This window comes from Cervus canadensis, chromosome 28 (genome assembly GCF_019320065.1).
Source record: "Cervus canadensis isolate Bull #8, Minnesota chromosome 28, ASM1932006v1, whole genome shotgun sequence".
Classification (NCBI taxonomy): domain Eukaryota; kingdom Metazoa; phylum Chordata; class Mammalia; order Artiodactyla; family Cervidae; genus Cervus; species Cervus canadensis.
The window spans coordinates 31,224,032-31,238,280 of record NC_057413.1 but is presented as its reverse complement, the minus strand read 5'-3'; positions in this window follow the sequence as shown (position 1 = coordinate 31,238,280).

Here is a 14,249-nt window from a genome sequence, read left to right as displayed (position 1 = left end):
CTATCCATATCATAGTTTTAATATTTTAACTTACAAATCTCATTGTTAAATTTATGAACTCTTTTACATGTGTGACTCTGGGTTCCATGCACTCTTTGGATTAAGAGTCTCATTATTTCAATGAGTATTTGTTGTAGAGAGGTGTATGCTTTAATAGATTTTATTACTATTTAATTTTAGGAAGGTCAACAGATCACCAGATGATGGTCATTGAAAAGATAGTTTATTATATTCCCAGATTACAACAGGAGGGAACACACCTCACCATGAAGAGCCACATGAGAATCACCAGAGTGAGAGCAGGAGGCAGAGTGAGTGAATGGACTATGGACAAGAGATTTTATTGTGGTTTCTTTGGGAAAGAACGGGCATTTCATGGTAAACAGGCTTAGGACTGGCTACTTGAAATAATTCCAGTGGGCTCTGAGGCAAAGCAGTTGTTCTTAATTGTCAGCTACCGGGCCCTGGAGCAGTTAGGGCAGGGGACTAGTGGACAAACATGTGAAAGCCCTGTAAGGGAAACGACTGGATGTGGAGTTAATAGGCTGTTCAAGAATGGGAACTGATTGCCTCTAGCCAGAGCTCTCTATGCTGGATCAAGATAGCATTTTTAAAAGTACATCACAGTGTGATAGCATCATTGACTCAATGGACATGAGTTTGAGCAAACTCTGGGAGATAGTGGAGGATAGGGAGGCCTGGCATGCTGCAGTCCGTGGGACTGTAAAGAGTCAGACATGACCGAGCAACTGAACAAACAGTGTATTAATGATGAAGACAAGACTCTTCTGCTTTCAGAATTATAGCTTGCCCCCATGGAGGCTGGTTCTTAAATCAAGGAGCTCAGCTGACTTCAGGCCATACTACAAAGCTGCAGTAATCAAAACAGTATGCTACTGGCACAAAAGCAGACACACAGATCACTAGAACAGAATACAAAGCCCAGAACTAAACTCACACACTTTGCTCATTTAATCTATAACAAATGATGCAAGAATACACAATTGAATCTCTTCAGTAAGTGGTGCTGGGTAAACTAGAAAGCTACATGTAAAAGAATGGAATTAGAACATTTTCTAACACTGTAGATATCAATAAATACAAAATTGATTAAAGACCTAAATGTAAAACTGGATATCATAAAACTCCTAGGTGAAAACATAGGCAGAATACATTTTGATATAAATCAAAGCATTATTTTTTGGATCTGTCTTCTAAGGCAAAAGAAATAAAAAATAAATAGAATTTAATTAAACTTAAAAGTTTTTGCACAGTAAAGGAGTCTATAAGCAAAATGAAAAGACTATGTACAGAATAGGGTAAAATATTTTCAAGTAGTATGACCAATAAGGGATTAATAACCAACAGAAACAGCTCATACAACTCAGTATTTTTTAAAAAAGAAAGACAAATAACTTGATTCAAAAATGGGAAGAAGAACTGAATAGACATTTTTTTTTTTCAAAAAAGGGATGCTTATGACCAATAGGCACATGAGAAGATCCTCAACATTGCTAACCATCAGGGAAACGCAAATCAAAACCACAGCGAGATATCATCAAAATGTCTACAAATATACATGTTTCAATGCTTATCAAGGGTGAAACAGATCACCAGCCCAGGTTGGGTGCATGAGACAAGTGCTTGGGGCTGGTGCACTGGGAAGACCCAGAGGGATGGGGTGGGGAGGGAGGTGGGAGGGGGGTTCAGGATGGGGAACACATGTAAATCCATGGGTGATTCATGTCAATGTATGGCAAAATCCACTACAATATTGTAAACTAATTAGCTTCCAACTAATAAAAATAAATGGAAAAAAATGTCTGCAAATAACAAATATTGGTGTGGATTTTGAGAAAAGAGACCCTTTGTACACTATTGGTGGAAATGTCAATCGGTGCAGCCTTGTGGAAAACAGTATGGAGGTATCTCAAAACATTAAAAACAGAGCTACAATATGACTCAGCAATTCTACTTCTGGCTGCATATCTGATAAAATCAAGAAAAGTAATTTGAAAAGGTACATGCACCCCAGTGTTCACAGTTGCATTATTTATAATAGCCAGACAGGAGAACATCCTAAGTGTCCATCAACACATGAATGAATAAATAAGTGATTTATATATATATATTTATACACACACACACACACACACACAATGAAATACTACTCAGTCATAAGAAAGGAGGAAATTTTTGCCATTTGCAGCAACATCGATGGACTTGGAGAGTATTATGTTAAATGAAATGAGTCAGAAAAAGATAAATACTTTATGTTATCACTTATATGTGGAATCTAAAAATACAGTAAACCCTAGTGAATAGAACAATAAAGAAGCAGACTCAAAGATACAGAGAACAAACCAGTGGTTATGGGAGACAGAGGCATGAGGTATGCGGGAATGGAAAAGTACAAATTATTGGGTGGAAGAGGAGTTCAAGGATATATTCTGCAACATGGGAAACATAGATAATATTTTGTAATAATTGTAAAAGGAAAGGAAACTTTAAACATTGTATAATTTAAAAAAACAAAAAGCAGAAACTAAATCAGGGAGCTCAGGAGACCCAATGCATCCTGAGAATTTGGGCTGTCTTATTGCCCCTTCCCTGGGGAAAGACACTGACACCAATGTGCCATTCTTAATAGTTGAAAAGTCACAGAATAAATCATCAGATTCTTCTTTCATGCCATGTGCTAATGACTGCACTGGCAATTTGGAGAAGGAATGCAGGGAGATTTGTACTTCAGAGGAAAATAAATTTCTTCCTGGATCTTTGACTAAGCTAGAATGCACAAAAGAATATGGGATGCAGGAAATTAAGTAGTGCACCTCTTGGGAAAAGCATTTTCTGCTGAGAAAAGAATTATGTAGATGTGATGTCTGTCTTTCCTGTGTGGCTGCTGGATTTTGTCTAAAAACAGTCTAGTGACAACAGGCATTGGCCAAAACATTGTATTGCTTAGTGAACACTTGATTCAAGTTAAAGGTAGCCATAAGTGGTAGCACATTCCAAAGCAGTATGTCATTAACAACAGTTTCATCTGAAACTCCAAATTAGGCCTGAAATTTTAGTGTAAAGATGAAGAAAATGAAAATTCACAAAGCTGTGTTGCATTTTTACCTTTTCCATCCAGGGCCTACTTATCTATGAGGTATGACAGGCCATTGAACTGGTTTAATTTGCATTTCTTTTAAAATTAGGAGAAAGCATGAATATAATAATAATGTGTTTCATAAAAAGTTGAGCCTGAATTATATTTGTCTTTAGACTAAGACAGTGATACAGTGTATCTGTTAATGCTTTGTAATGAAGCAGCCCGCCAGACAAAAATGCTCACTGTTAGAGAGAACAGTGACCCCAAAGATGCCCACAGCCTAATCCCTAGAACCTGTGAGTGCGTCACCTCCAAAGGCAAAAGGGACTTTGCACATTAAGGATCCTGAGATGGTAAGAGAATCCTGGACCGCCCCAGGGGCCTCAGTGTGATCACCAGGGCACTTACAAGACAGAGCAGATGTAAGAGAAAGAGGGAGGAGATATGATGACAGGAGTAGAGGTGGGAGCAATGTATTTCATAGGTTGAGGATGTGGCCATGAGCCAAGGAATGTGGGCTTTCACTAAAAGCTGGAAAAAGCAAGAGAATGGATTCCTGCAGAGCCTCCTGCTGACAGCTTGAATTTAGTTCAGAAGACTCACTTCAGACATCTGAACTCCAAAACTCTAAGATAATTTTTATCTGTTGTTTTAAGATACTAAGTTTGTGGGAATTAATCATAGCAGTCACAGGAAATGAGTAAGCCAATGAAACTCATAAAATAGTCCTACTATCAGGACTTAGGCAAATCCCTTAAACAATCTGGTTTTAATTTTCTCTTTTGTCAAATAAGTGGACTGAAGCAAATCTCATTTCAATCTCAGATTATTTCAGGGGCCAGACATGCAGCATAAATTGGTAACACTAGACCTATATTAGGAGGATAAATCTGTGGGCCTCTGGCAACACTGTACTTGCCTGGCCAAAAGACACTCAGAAAAATATGTGGAAAAGAATAATATAGAGTTCCTCTTAAATCCTTACAGACTTTTAAAGGGGACAGGTCAAGCCCTCAAAACTGTAAATAAACCTAGAGCATTTTCACATCGTGCGTGTGCTCAGCCACTCAGTTGTGTCTGACTTTTTGCAACTGTTTGGACTGTAGCCCGACAGACTCCTCTGTCCATGGGATTTTTTGGGCAAGAATACTAAAGTGGATTGCCATTTCCTTCTCCAGGGGATCTTCCTGAACCAGAGATTGAACCTGCATCTCCTGCATTGTAGGTAACTTCTTTACATCTGAGCAATCAGGGAAGCCCCTTTTCACATCATATTAAATAATAATGTATACCAATGCAAGATTTTACAGTTTAATTGTTATCTATACAGAGGAAGTGAGTTCTGAGATCCAGCTGAGTATTTGGCATAATGTGTGTGCACTACAAAGAAATTGCTTTGAAAAGAGAAACCTGTCTTTAGATTAAAGTCCTGAATTACCACAAAATCAGACCCTTTCCCATGTGTATGTGAGGCCCATCTAGTTTCATTTTGTTAAATGAGAAGTGCTTGCTTTATTTGCTTTTACAAACGATTGGAATCAACACACACACACACACACACACACATATATATATATATATATTTTTTTTTTCCTTCCCTTAGGGAGAAGTAAGGATTCACTCAGCTCAATTTTTTTTCTGGTCCCTTCCTTTCTTCTCAGAATCAAGGTTATATTCAAATTTGCATCCTGATACCACCAAAAATGACCCAGTCAGTATTGGCAAGTTGTGCTTCCTGCAAAATGAGAGATCTGCATTGCAGATGAATGCAGCCTTTTTCATCTGAGTGTAGTACATTTGATGAGGAATTTAAATTTCACTTCATAACAGTTAAATCAAATAAAATGTATAATTGTTGCCTAAAATCAAGCAATCTTCTATGTCAAAATAATTCTGAAGTTGTGTAGTTCACCATTTTGAAAAAAAAAATTTTCACTTTAAGGATTTAATCTCTTCAGAAAAATCAGCAAAAAAAACTTATATGGCTATCAGAGCTAAAAAAGAATTAATACATGTGACTTATTTTCTCATGAATTAAATTGTGTTAAATGTGTAACTTTGAATCCCTATCCTCCCAACCTAGTTGCACTTAAATTATAACAATAATAATAATAGACATTTAAACCAAGTTGACTTTTCAGAAATATATAAAAAAATTGATTTCTAGTATACATTAACACCTAAAATTAAATAAATTTAATAATTATAGAAATATTCTGTGAAGAACAATGCCACAGTTAAACCAGAAGATTTCTTCCTAAATTTTAAAGCTTCAATTGCAATTGTTTTCATTGATTTGAGAATTTCTTTACTAAGGCTTTCAGCACTAAGTCTTTTTTATCAGTTTCAGAAAAAAGGGGAACATGTATTATTAGTGTTTAATATAAAAATAACTTTTGGAAAAAATAGTTCTGCACTTATCAAAATTATTTCAACACATGATACTGAAAAATCAAGATGAGTGGAAAACCAGCAGAACCTAACATATAAAATTAGACTTTCAGCTAATTATTATTGGTGGTGATGGTGGTTTAGTCACTAAGTTGTGTCCAACTCCTGTGACCCCATGGACAGAGGAGCCTTACAGGCTACAGTCCATGGGATTCTCCAGGCAAGAATACTGGAGTGGGTTGCCATTTCCTTCTCCAGGGAAGAAAATGGAACACAAATAACACAAATTATTATTGAACACAAATCCTGGAGGGTGAATTTATGCAAAATTAATAACAAACATAAAAATGTTACTGCAAACCATAAATACGCTGATGTTACAAATCAAACAGTAGAGAGCAGTAGTTGATAGAGGCAGACTTCTAATCGGTGATCAGCTCAAAGATCAATATTTAAGCAGATATCCCCAAGAATTTTTTCAATCAAAATATGAGGGATCAGTGGTGAGGAAAAAATTAGAGTTTCTGTCCCCATATAGTCACCAACTCCTAGGTAAGGTAACCTCAGAAAGCCAAACTTTAAATCACACATCAGCAAGTTTTTTTGTTTGTTTGTTTGTTTAATCACAAATGATTTGAAGGTAAGAAGCAAGTTTAGGAGAAAATTGGGGAATTTTATTTGCAAAGGCAAAAGTGATGATGTTCCTGTTCAGAGTTGAATACCATTTTGGAGCCAGTCAAGCCAGGCTGAGGAAGCACATTCTAGGCAGAGGGGATAAATATTGTATCATTCTATCTACTTGATAATTAAAATCCTCCTCTGCTGAGATCTCCCTTTGAGAAACATTCACATAAGACACAAATATCTTCATGTCTTTCAACTCTTCAAAGAAGTCTGCCCACATCCCTCTTCCCCGCTTTTCTTTGTGACCAATTTGCCAATCATGACTTTTTCAAGTCCTTGATCACTCGGTGTGTCTGACCATTTCTCCTCCCAAGTGTTTCTCCCTCAGCCAAGCTAACTGCCTCAAGTTCTGTCCCCAGGGAGGATTTCCCTTCGCCACTGTCCTTCAGAGATGTCCCAAAGACAGGGTGAGGGCAGCAGCTGTCCACTTTTAGGTGGTGTCTGCATACTGTGCAGAACCATTCATAAACCAGCTTGCCTGAGTCTTCCCCTGTCAGTTCTCCACCACAGTGGGGAAGACCCCCATGGTCACAGGTACAGGATGGGACAGAAAAGGTAGTGTAGCAGAAGTGAGGACTGTGGGCTTCTGAGCTACTGCCTCATGTGACTGATTGTGCCTTCTGGACCCGCTCTGGCCTGCTCACATAAATGCCGCTATGCACATCTTGTATTGCAGCTTGGTGGTTAAGATACCACTTAGTTCATGATGGGCAGCTCAGGTCACATGGTAACTTGATGGCCCAAGTTTAAGCATTCAGTTTCTACAAAATCTGCAGATGTTTTGTTTCTCTAAAGCAGACTGGTTACCTAGATGATAGAAGGACCTTGCTCCACAATTCTTAAATCCTGTGCATCAATTTACTTTTAAGGGCCTTCAGAAGGCTCCAAAGGACGTCCACAGCTGCCTCAGACACATCAAGCACCATTGGACCTTCTGAATGTTATGGTCCAAAGCAGCCAGCATGGCAACCTGGACCTATTGCACAGCCCTCTCTTGTCCTGAGTTCCCTTCTAAACTGTCAGCTTTTGCAGTCACTTTATAAAAAAGCCTGGAGTCACACATCCAAATGAGGAATATGCTGCTTCCAAAACTCAAAGAAGTCACTAGGTGCTGTGCCTATTTCTTGGTTGGGGCCAGATGTCACAACTTATCCTTTACCTTAGAAGGGAGATCTTGACATGGCTCACACCACTGCCCCCGGAACTTTCACTGATATAGAAGGCCCCCTGCCTTTTGTGTGATCTATTTTCCATCCTTTGACACATAAATGCCTTACCAACGAGTCTAGAGTAGTTGCTATTTCTTGTTCTCTAGCGCCAACCAGCATAGAGGCAGCAATGTAACAGACCTGTGTGATATCTTCTGAAAGGGAGAGTCAATCAGTTTTAGATCAAAGTAAATTATGGTGTCAGGCTGGAAAGTTGATATACCCATGGGGTAGAGCAGTGAAAGTATATTACTGGCCTTGTCAGCTGAAAGCAAACTGCTTCTAGTGGGCCTATGGACAAGGATAGATAAAGAGGTGTTTTCCAGATTAAATACATAAACTTACATACCACTTACCAGGGTGAGTGTTCACTTGCTCAAGCCATGAAACCACATCTGGAACAGCAGCTACAACTGGAGCCACCAGCTGGTTGAAATGATGATAATTCCCTGTCCTTCTCCAAGATCCATCTGTCTTCTGCACAGGCCAAACAGGACGTGGTAGGAATTGCCGCTCCTGCATCCTTCAAGTCCTTGGTGGTGGAAGTAAACTCTGCAACCCCTCCATGAATGTGTTGTTAAATTTTATTTACTATTTCTCTAGGTAGTTCTCATAGCTTTTACTTGGCCTTCCCCTCCATAATAACCCTCCCTCCACAAGTCAAGGAACAAATGTGAAGAATCTGATGCTGCTAAATATGTCTATTCCAAGTATACATTCCAGAACTGCAGAGATAGCCACATGACTGGTTCGGAGACCCACTGGGCTCACCGTGAGGCAGAACAGAGCTACAACTCCATTGATCAATTGACTTCCATAAGGCTCTATGCTGACTTTATGGCCACTGCAATGTTTTAGGTCTCCTAGAATTAGTATTAGTTCAAAGCCAGTCAGTAGTTCCCAAAAGGAAAATATTTCCTTTTTCCCAATGCATAGTTACCTTGGTAAAAGGCCAAACATCATCTTGGGGAAGGCTGAGATAAGGATTGATAGTACAAACTTTTAGTAGTTCCCTGGGGTCCTTCCTCAAACAGACCCAGCCTCACCTTAATTCCAGGAATTCTGGGTGCATTAATTGGCTTGTTTCTGGGAATGGATTGAAGGGATGTAATGATCTGTTTTTATGATTTAGGCTAGACTTTTACTCCCTTGACCTGGAACTCTTCTGCAGACATAAATATAAATTTAGTAGGCTTCCCATCTATGTCACTTCCAGGAACACTGAGATCAACATTCTGATTGCTGCTTTGACCCTACTGTTCATTAAGGTAACCATGCCCACTTTGCTTTTGATAATTGAATATTGCCATTTGGCTCCTATCACCCCAGGATTCAATTATCTTCATCGCATTTAGGTTTCCCAATGCAATTACTGAGTGAAGCAATAGCAGAGTCTTCAAGGTGTCAATTGAAAAAAAAAAAAAGCACAACCAGAAGTGCAGAATTATGTCCTATTTGGAATATCACTGAGGACTTCCTGGGCTACAACTTCCTTGAGGACTGTTTCAAAGAGAAATAGGATATATAGGGGTTTCTGGAAACACACACACACACACAAAAATGGAAACAAAAAACCCAGGTAATAAAATATCAAATGCCAACAAAAAGAAAACAAACAAGCAATAAAGCAGACATCTCAAATTAACAAATTTAACACTTTTCTATGTATGAGGAGCTGCAAGAGTCTGGGCTTAATAAAATTATTCCTTTGATGTACATCTTAACCATCTAGGGCCAGAGCTTCCCAGGTGGCGGTAGTGGTAAAGAACCCGTATGCCAATGCAGGAGACATAAGAGATGCAGGTTCCATCCCTAGGTCAGAAAGATCCCCTGGAGGAGGACATGGCAACCCACTCACTCCAGTATTCTTGCGTAGAGGATCCCCTGGACAAAGGAGGCTGGCGGGCTAGGGTCCATAGGGTCACAAAGTCACACAGCTAAACTACTTAGCACACACGCACATCTAAGGTCAATACCCTGTGTTTTCTACATCTTAAATCCCCTCAGGGTACACTATCAGTGGTGGCTCCAGTGGCTGATGGCTTGATGGCTGCAACATCCTTTGTCTAATGATATGACAGGGGACATTTTTTGTCTACAAAGGATATTGATGGTCTTCTCATAAATTTATTCCTCATAGTATTGGTGGAAGGTAAAACTCCTGGATCTCTGCCCCCTCCTCCCCCGCCCCCGCCCACCGCATCAGGTGTGTACAGATAAATCCAGTCTAACATTCTTCTCTCATTAAGCTTTTGCAGTTCTTCTCTCCATTAAACCAATTCAAGTCCAACATTTCCAGTGTATTCATGCAGGTGGGGGGTGGGGGGTGGGTGGCCAAGAGGCCACCTTTTGGCCTGTGTATCAGCTAACCAACCAGCCAAATTTTCTAGAGGGCTTTCTAAGCTGCAAATTAAATGCAGTCTTATTTAGTGAACCCATAAATTCAGCCTCATCCAATCTTATAAGGCATTCTTTCTTCCATCATCCCACGCCTTTAGTACCCATTTCCACACATTTCACAATATTTTTTCTGTGTAACTTAGAAAGTCATTATTTTGGAATTTAGCACACTTCCTCATGAGTCAGAGTGTGTATTCCACCTTATGGGGCCTGTTGAAGCTAAGTCTAGTAAAAGTTCCACAAGTCAAGAGTTGTGGTTGGGATGCGTCATGAGGAGACTAAACATTGCCTTACATGACACCTGTGTCAGGGGAAGCTACTTCAACTGGGGTTGAAGAGGCCATCTACGTTGGGGCTGAGACCACTGGTAAGAAATATTTATCACAATTTAGGGGTTCAGATTCCCCATCTTCATCAGGATCTTCCCACAGATCCCCATTCTAACTTAGAGGGTCCAGTTCTTTCCCAATCAAAGCCCTCATGTTAATTCAACATGAGATGCCCTTTCAGGCAGCAAGTTCAACTTTCACTGCAATTCAACTAGATGCACGTTGAGGTTCTGTGCTTGATTTTCAGCCCTGTACTACAGGAAATAGCTGTGTCCTTTAGGCCACACATAGGAGCTCTCAAGTCATTTATGAGGCACTTGAGCTGGGAATTCAGGTTCATCCATTTCTTTCGGTGACGTAAGGAGTAACAGAACAACATAACTACATAGATTAGTTTTCCAAAAATGTTCAAAAATGTCATTACATTCATCCCAGAGAAATTAAATCTCATGTCCATGAAAATATTTGTACATGATTGTTTCTAGCAACTTCATTTGTAGTAGCTCCAAGCTAGAAACAACAAAAATGTTCTAGAATAAGTGAATGGTTAAACAAATTGTGGTACATGAATACCACGAAACACTGTTTAACAATAAAAAAGGCTAACTACTAATATATGAGAGTACCTGGATGACTCTCGTAAAACGCTGTGCCAACCTCAGAGGTTGGCATTTGAAGGCCATATATTATATGAATACATTATATAGCATTCTCAAGAAGACAAAAAAGAGATTGATAAGTGGTTGCCAAAAGTTTAGGGATGGTGCCTAGGGGCCAAGGTGGGAGGATGGTAAGTGTACCTATAGGAGCAACAGGAAGGAGACCTTTGTGGTGATGAAACAGGTGTGTATCTTGACTGTGGTGGTGCCAACACATGTGATGAAATGATACATCTACATTGTAGCAATGTCCACTGCCCAGTTTTGATAGAGTCCTATTTTTATACAAAATGTAAGCAATTAAGAAAACTGGACCAAGATTACTTGAAGTCTCTGACCTACTTTTGCACATTCTTGGCTGTCTGTAATTATTACAAAACAAATCACTAAAAAAAAGTAATGTGTTCCAATAAGAAAAAAATTTATATAAAAGTTTTTTTCTTGAGGGTGCTAAACTGTTCAAGACATCTTGAAATCTGAAGCAGTCATTTTATCATTGGTAACATAATAAAAGAAGCAAAAATTGTATTGGGGGATTATATTTGGAAATTTTAATGTAATTTTGACACACTATGTTAGAAATATTACTTTCTGCTGAATAATATTTTCCAACTTTTGAGGTAGGTTAACCACAGGTAGATAAATCTAGTAATCAATGAACAACATTAGGATAGAAAGGCAGTCTCTTAAGATAAATGATATCTTGCTATATGGAATTTTTCATTAATTTAAGCAACCCTGTAGATCTCTGATGTCAAGGTAAGTGACAAGTCCAAAGCTGCTGAAAACTAATGATGATTACAAGAGGTTACATGGTAAATTGTGAATCAATGAAAACAAAGATTTACAGAGCTGGTACAGAATTAAAGCCTTCATGTATAGCTTGAGAAACTTTGAAATTATATTTCCAAGCTTGCTCAGGACAAGGGACCAGGCCAAACCCAGACTATTTGGCCCCTAAAATGTGATTGTCCCCAAGAACCAGACTCTGTTGCACTGTTGCACCTGGCCCTCCCCTCACGAGCTGTCTTCATAGCTCTGTGCAGCTTTGGCCAGATTTCAAGGTACAGAAGGGCCTTCCCGGCGGCTCAGTGGTAAAGAATCCGCTTGCCAATGCAGGAGACGTGGAAGACATGGGTTTGATTCCAGGGTCGGAAAGATCCCTTGGAGGAAGGACTGGCAACCCAATACTCTTGCTTGAAAATCCCATATACAGAAGAGCCTGGCAGGCTACAGTCCATGGGGTCACAAAGAGTTGGACATGACTGACCACACACGCACAGGGTCCAGAGAGTCTGCCTTGAACTGAGAGCATGTCTCCCACACAGGCATCTGAAGGCTGGCAGAGCTCTGCTTACCTCTAAAGAATCCATCTTCAACAAGCTCTATTACAGTTAACAAGCTTCTCTGTAGCTTAAAATACTTTAGAAAGAAAAATATTTTAGAAAGTATCTAATTGGAGCTATCCCAATCACATAGTTTTCATCATCAGCCTTTGTGATTCCAGGCTTTTATAAGCCCAATTATTCTGACATATGTTTAGGGAGAAAGGAGAGTGAGTATTTTTCCCTACTTTAATTATACTCCCTAAGTCATCATAGTTTCATGTTATTGAATGTACAGACAAAAAACATCCACATATTCACATTTGGAAAGATTTACTTTAGAAATGCTCTTTGAATGCATTTTCACTACCAAAATCACATAAATATCTTCTGTAATAGGGAGGAAAATGTGACTTGTTTCTCTGTAAAACCAAATACAATATTGACCAAGTGGTAGACACTCAATGAACATGACCTCTGAGACCGTGTGTGGTGGGGATAAAGGCCTGGGATAGGAGTGCTGGCTGGACAGGTCCTTGGTCTCTAATTGAGTTCCCTTCAGCTTTTCCATTACCCTTCATGGATTATAGTATTGTCATGGTGAAAGGGCTTGCATAACTCAATAAAGCCATGAACCATGCCTTGCAGGGCCACCCAAGATGGATGGGTCATAGTGAAGAGTTCTGACAAAATGTGGTCCACTGGAAGAGGGAATGGTAAACCTCTTCAGTATTCTTGCTGAGAAAACACCCTGAACAATATGAAAAGGCAAAAAGATATGGCACCAGAAGATGAGGCCCTCAGGTTGGAAGGAGTCCAATATGCTACTGGGGAAGAGCAGAGAGCAACTACTGATAGCTCCAGAAAGAATGAAGCAGCTGGGCCAAAGTAAAAATGATCCTCAGGCGTGGCTGTGTCTGTGGTGAAAGTAAAGTCTGTCTGGTGTAGAAATTAAAGTTCGATGCTGTGAAGAACAATATTGCATAGGAGCCTGGAATGTGTAGGTCCATGAATGAAAGCAAATTAGATGTGGTCAGGCACAGATGACCAGAGTGAATATAGACACGTAAGGAATCAGTGAGCTAAAATGGACAGGATTGGGCAGATTTCATTCAGATGACCAGTATACCTACCACTGTGGGCAAGAATTTTTTAAAAGAAATGGAGTAGCCCTCATAGTCAACCAAAGAATCTGAAATGCAGTACTTGGGTGCAATCTCAAAAACAACAGAATGATCTTGGTTTGTTTCCAAGGCAAATCATTCAACATCATAGTAATCTTAGTCTATGCCCCAATCACTCATGCCAAAGAAGCCAAAGTTGACCAGTTCTATGAAGCTCTATAATAGCTTCTAGAACTAGCACCAAAAAAAAAAAGATATCCTTTTCATTATACTGGACTGGAATGCAAAAGTAGGAAGTCAAGAGATTCCTGGAGTAATAGGCAAGTTTGGCCTTGGAGTACAAAATGAAACAGGGCAAAGGCTAACAGTTTTTCCAGAGAACACATTGGTTATAGCAAACAGCCTTTTCCAACAACACAAGAGACAGCTCCACAGATGGATATCACCAGATGGCCAATTCTGAAATCAGATTAATTATATTATTTGCAGCAGAAGATGGAGAAGTTCTATACAGTCAGTGAAAACAAGACCTGGAACTGATGGGCTCAGATCATGAGCTCCTTACTGCAAAAATCAGGCTTAAATTGAGGAAAGCAGGGAAAACCACTAGGCCATTCAGGTTGACCTAAATCAAATCCCTTATGACTATACAGTGGAAGTGATGAGTAGATTAGATTAGGGATGAAGATTAGATTAGATGAAGGGATCTAATAGATCTAATAGATTAGATGAAGGGATTAGATCTGGTAGACAGAGTGCCTGAAGAATGATGGACAGAGATTCATAACTCTGTGTAGGAGACAGTGACAAAAATCATCCCCAAGAATAAGAAATGCAAGAAGGCAAAGTGGTTGTCTGAGGAGTCTTTACATATAGCTGAGAAAAGAAGAGAAGTGAAAGGCAAGGAGGAAAGGGAAAGATTAAACACCGATACAATGTACTAATGCATATATATGGAATTTAAAAAGATAGTAACAATAACCCTATATGCAAAACAGAAAAAGAGACACAGATGTATAGAACAAACTT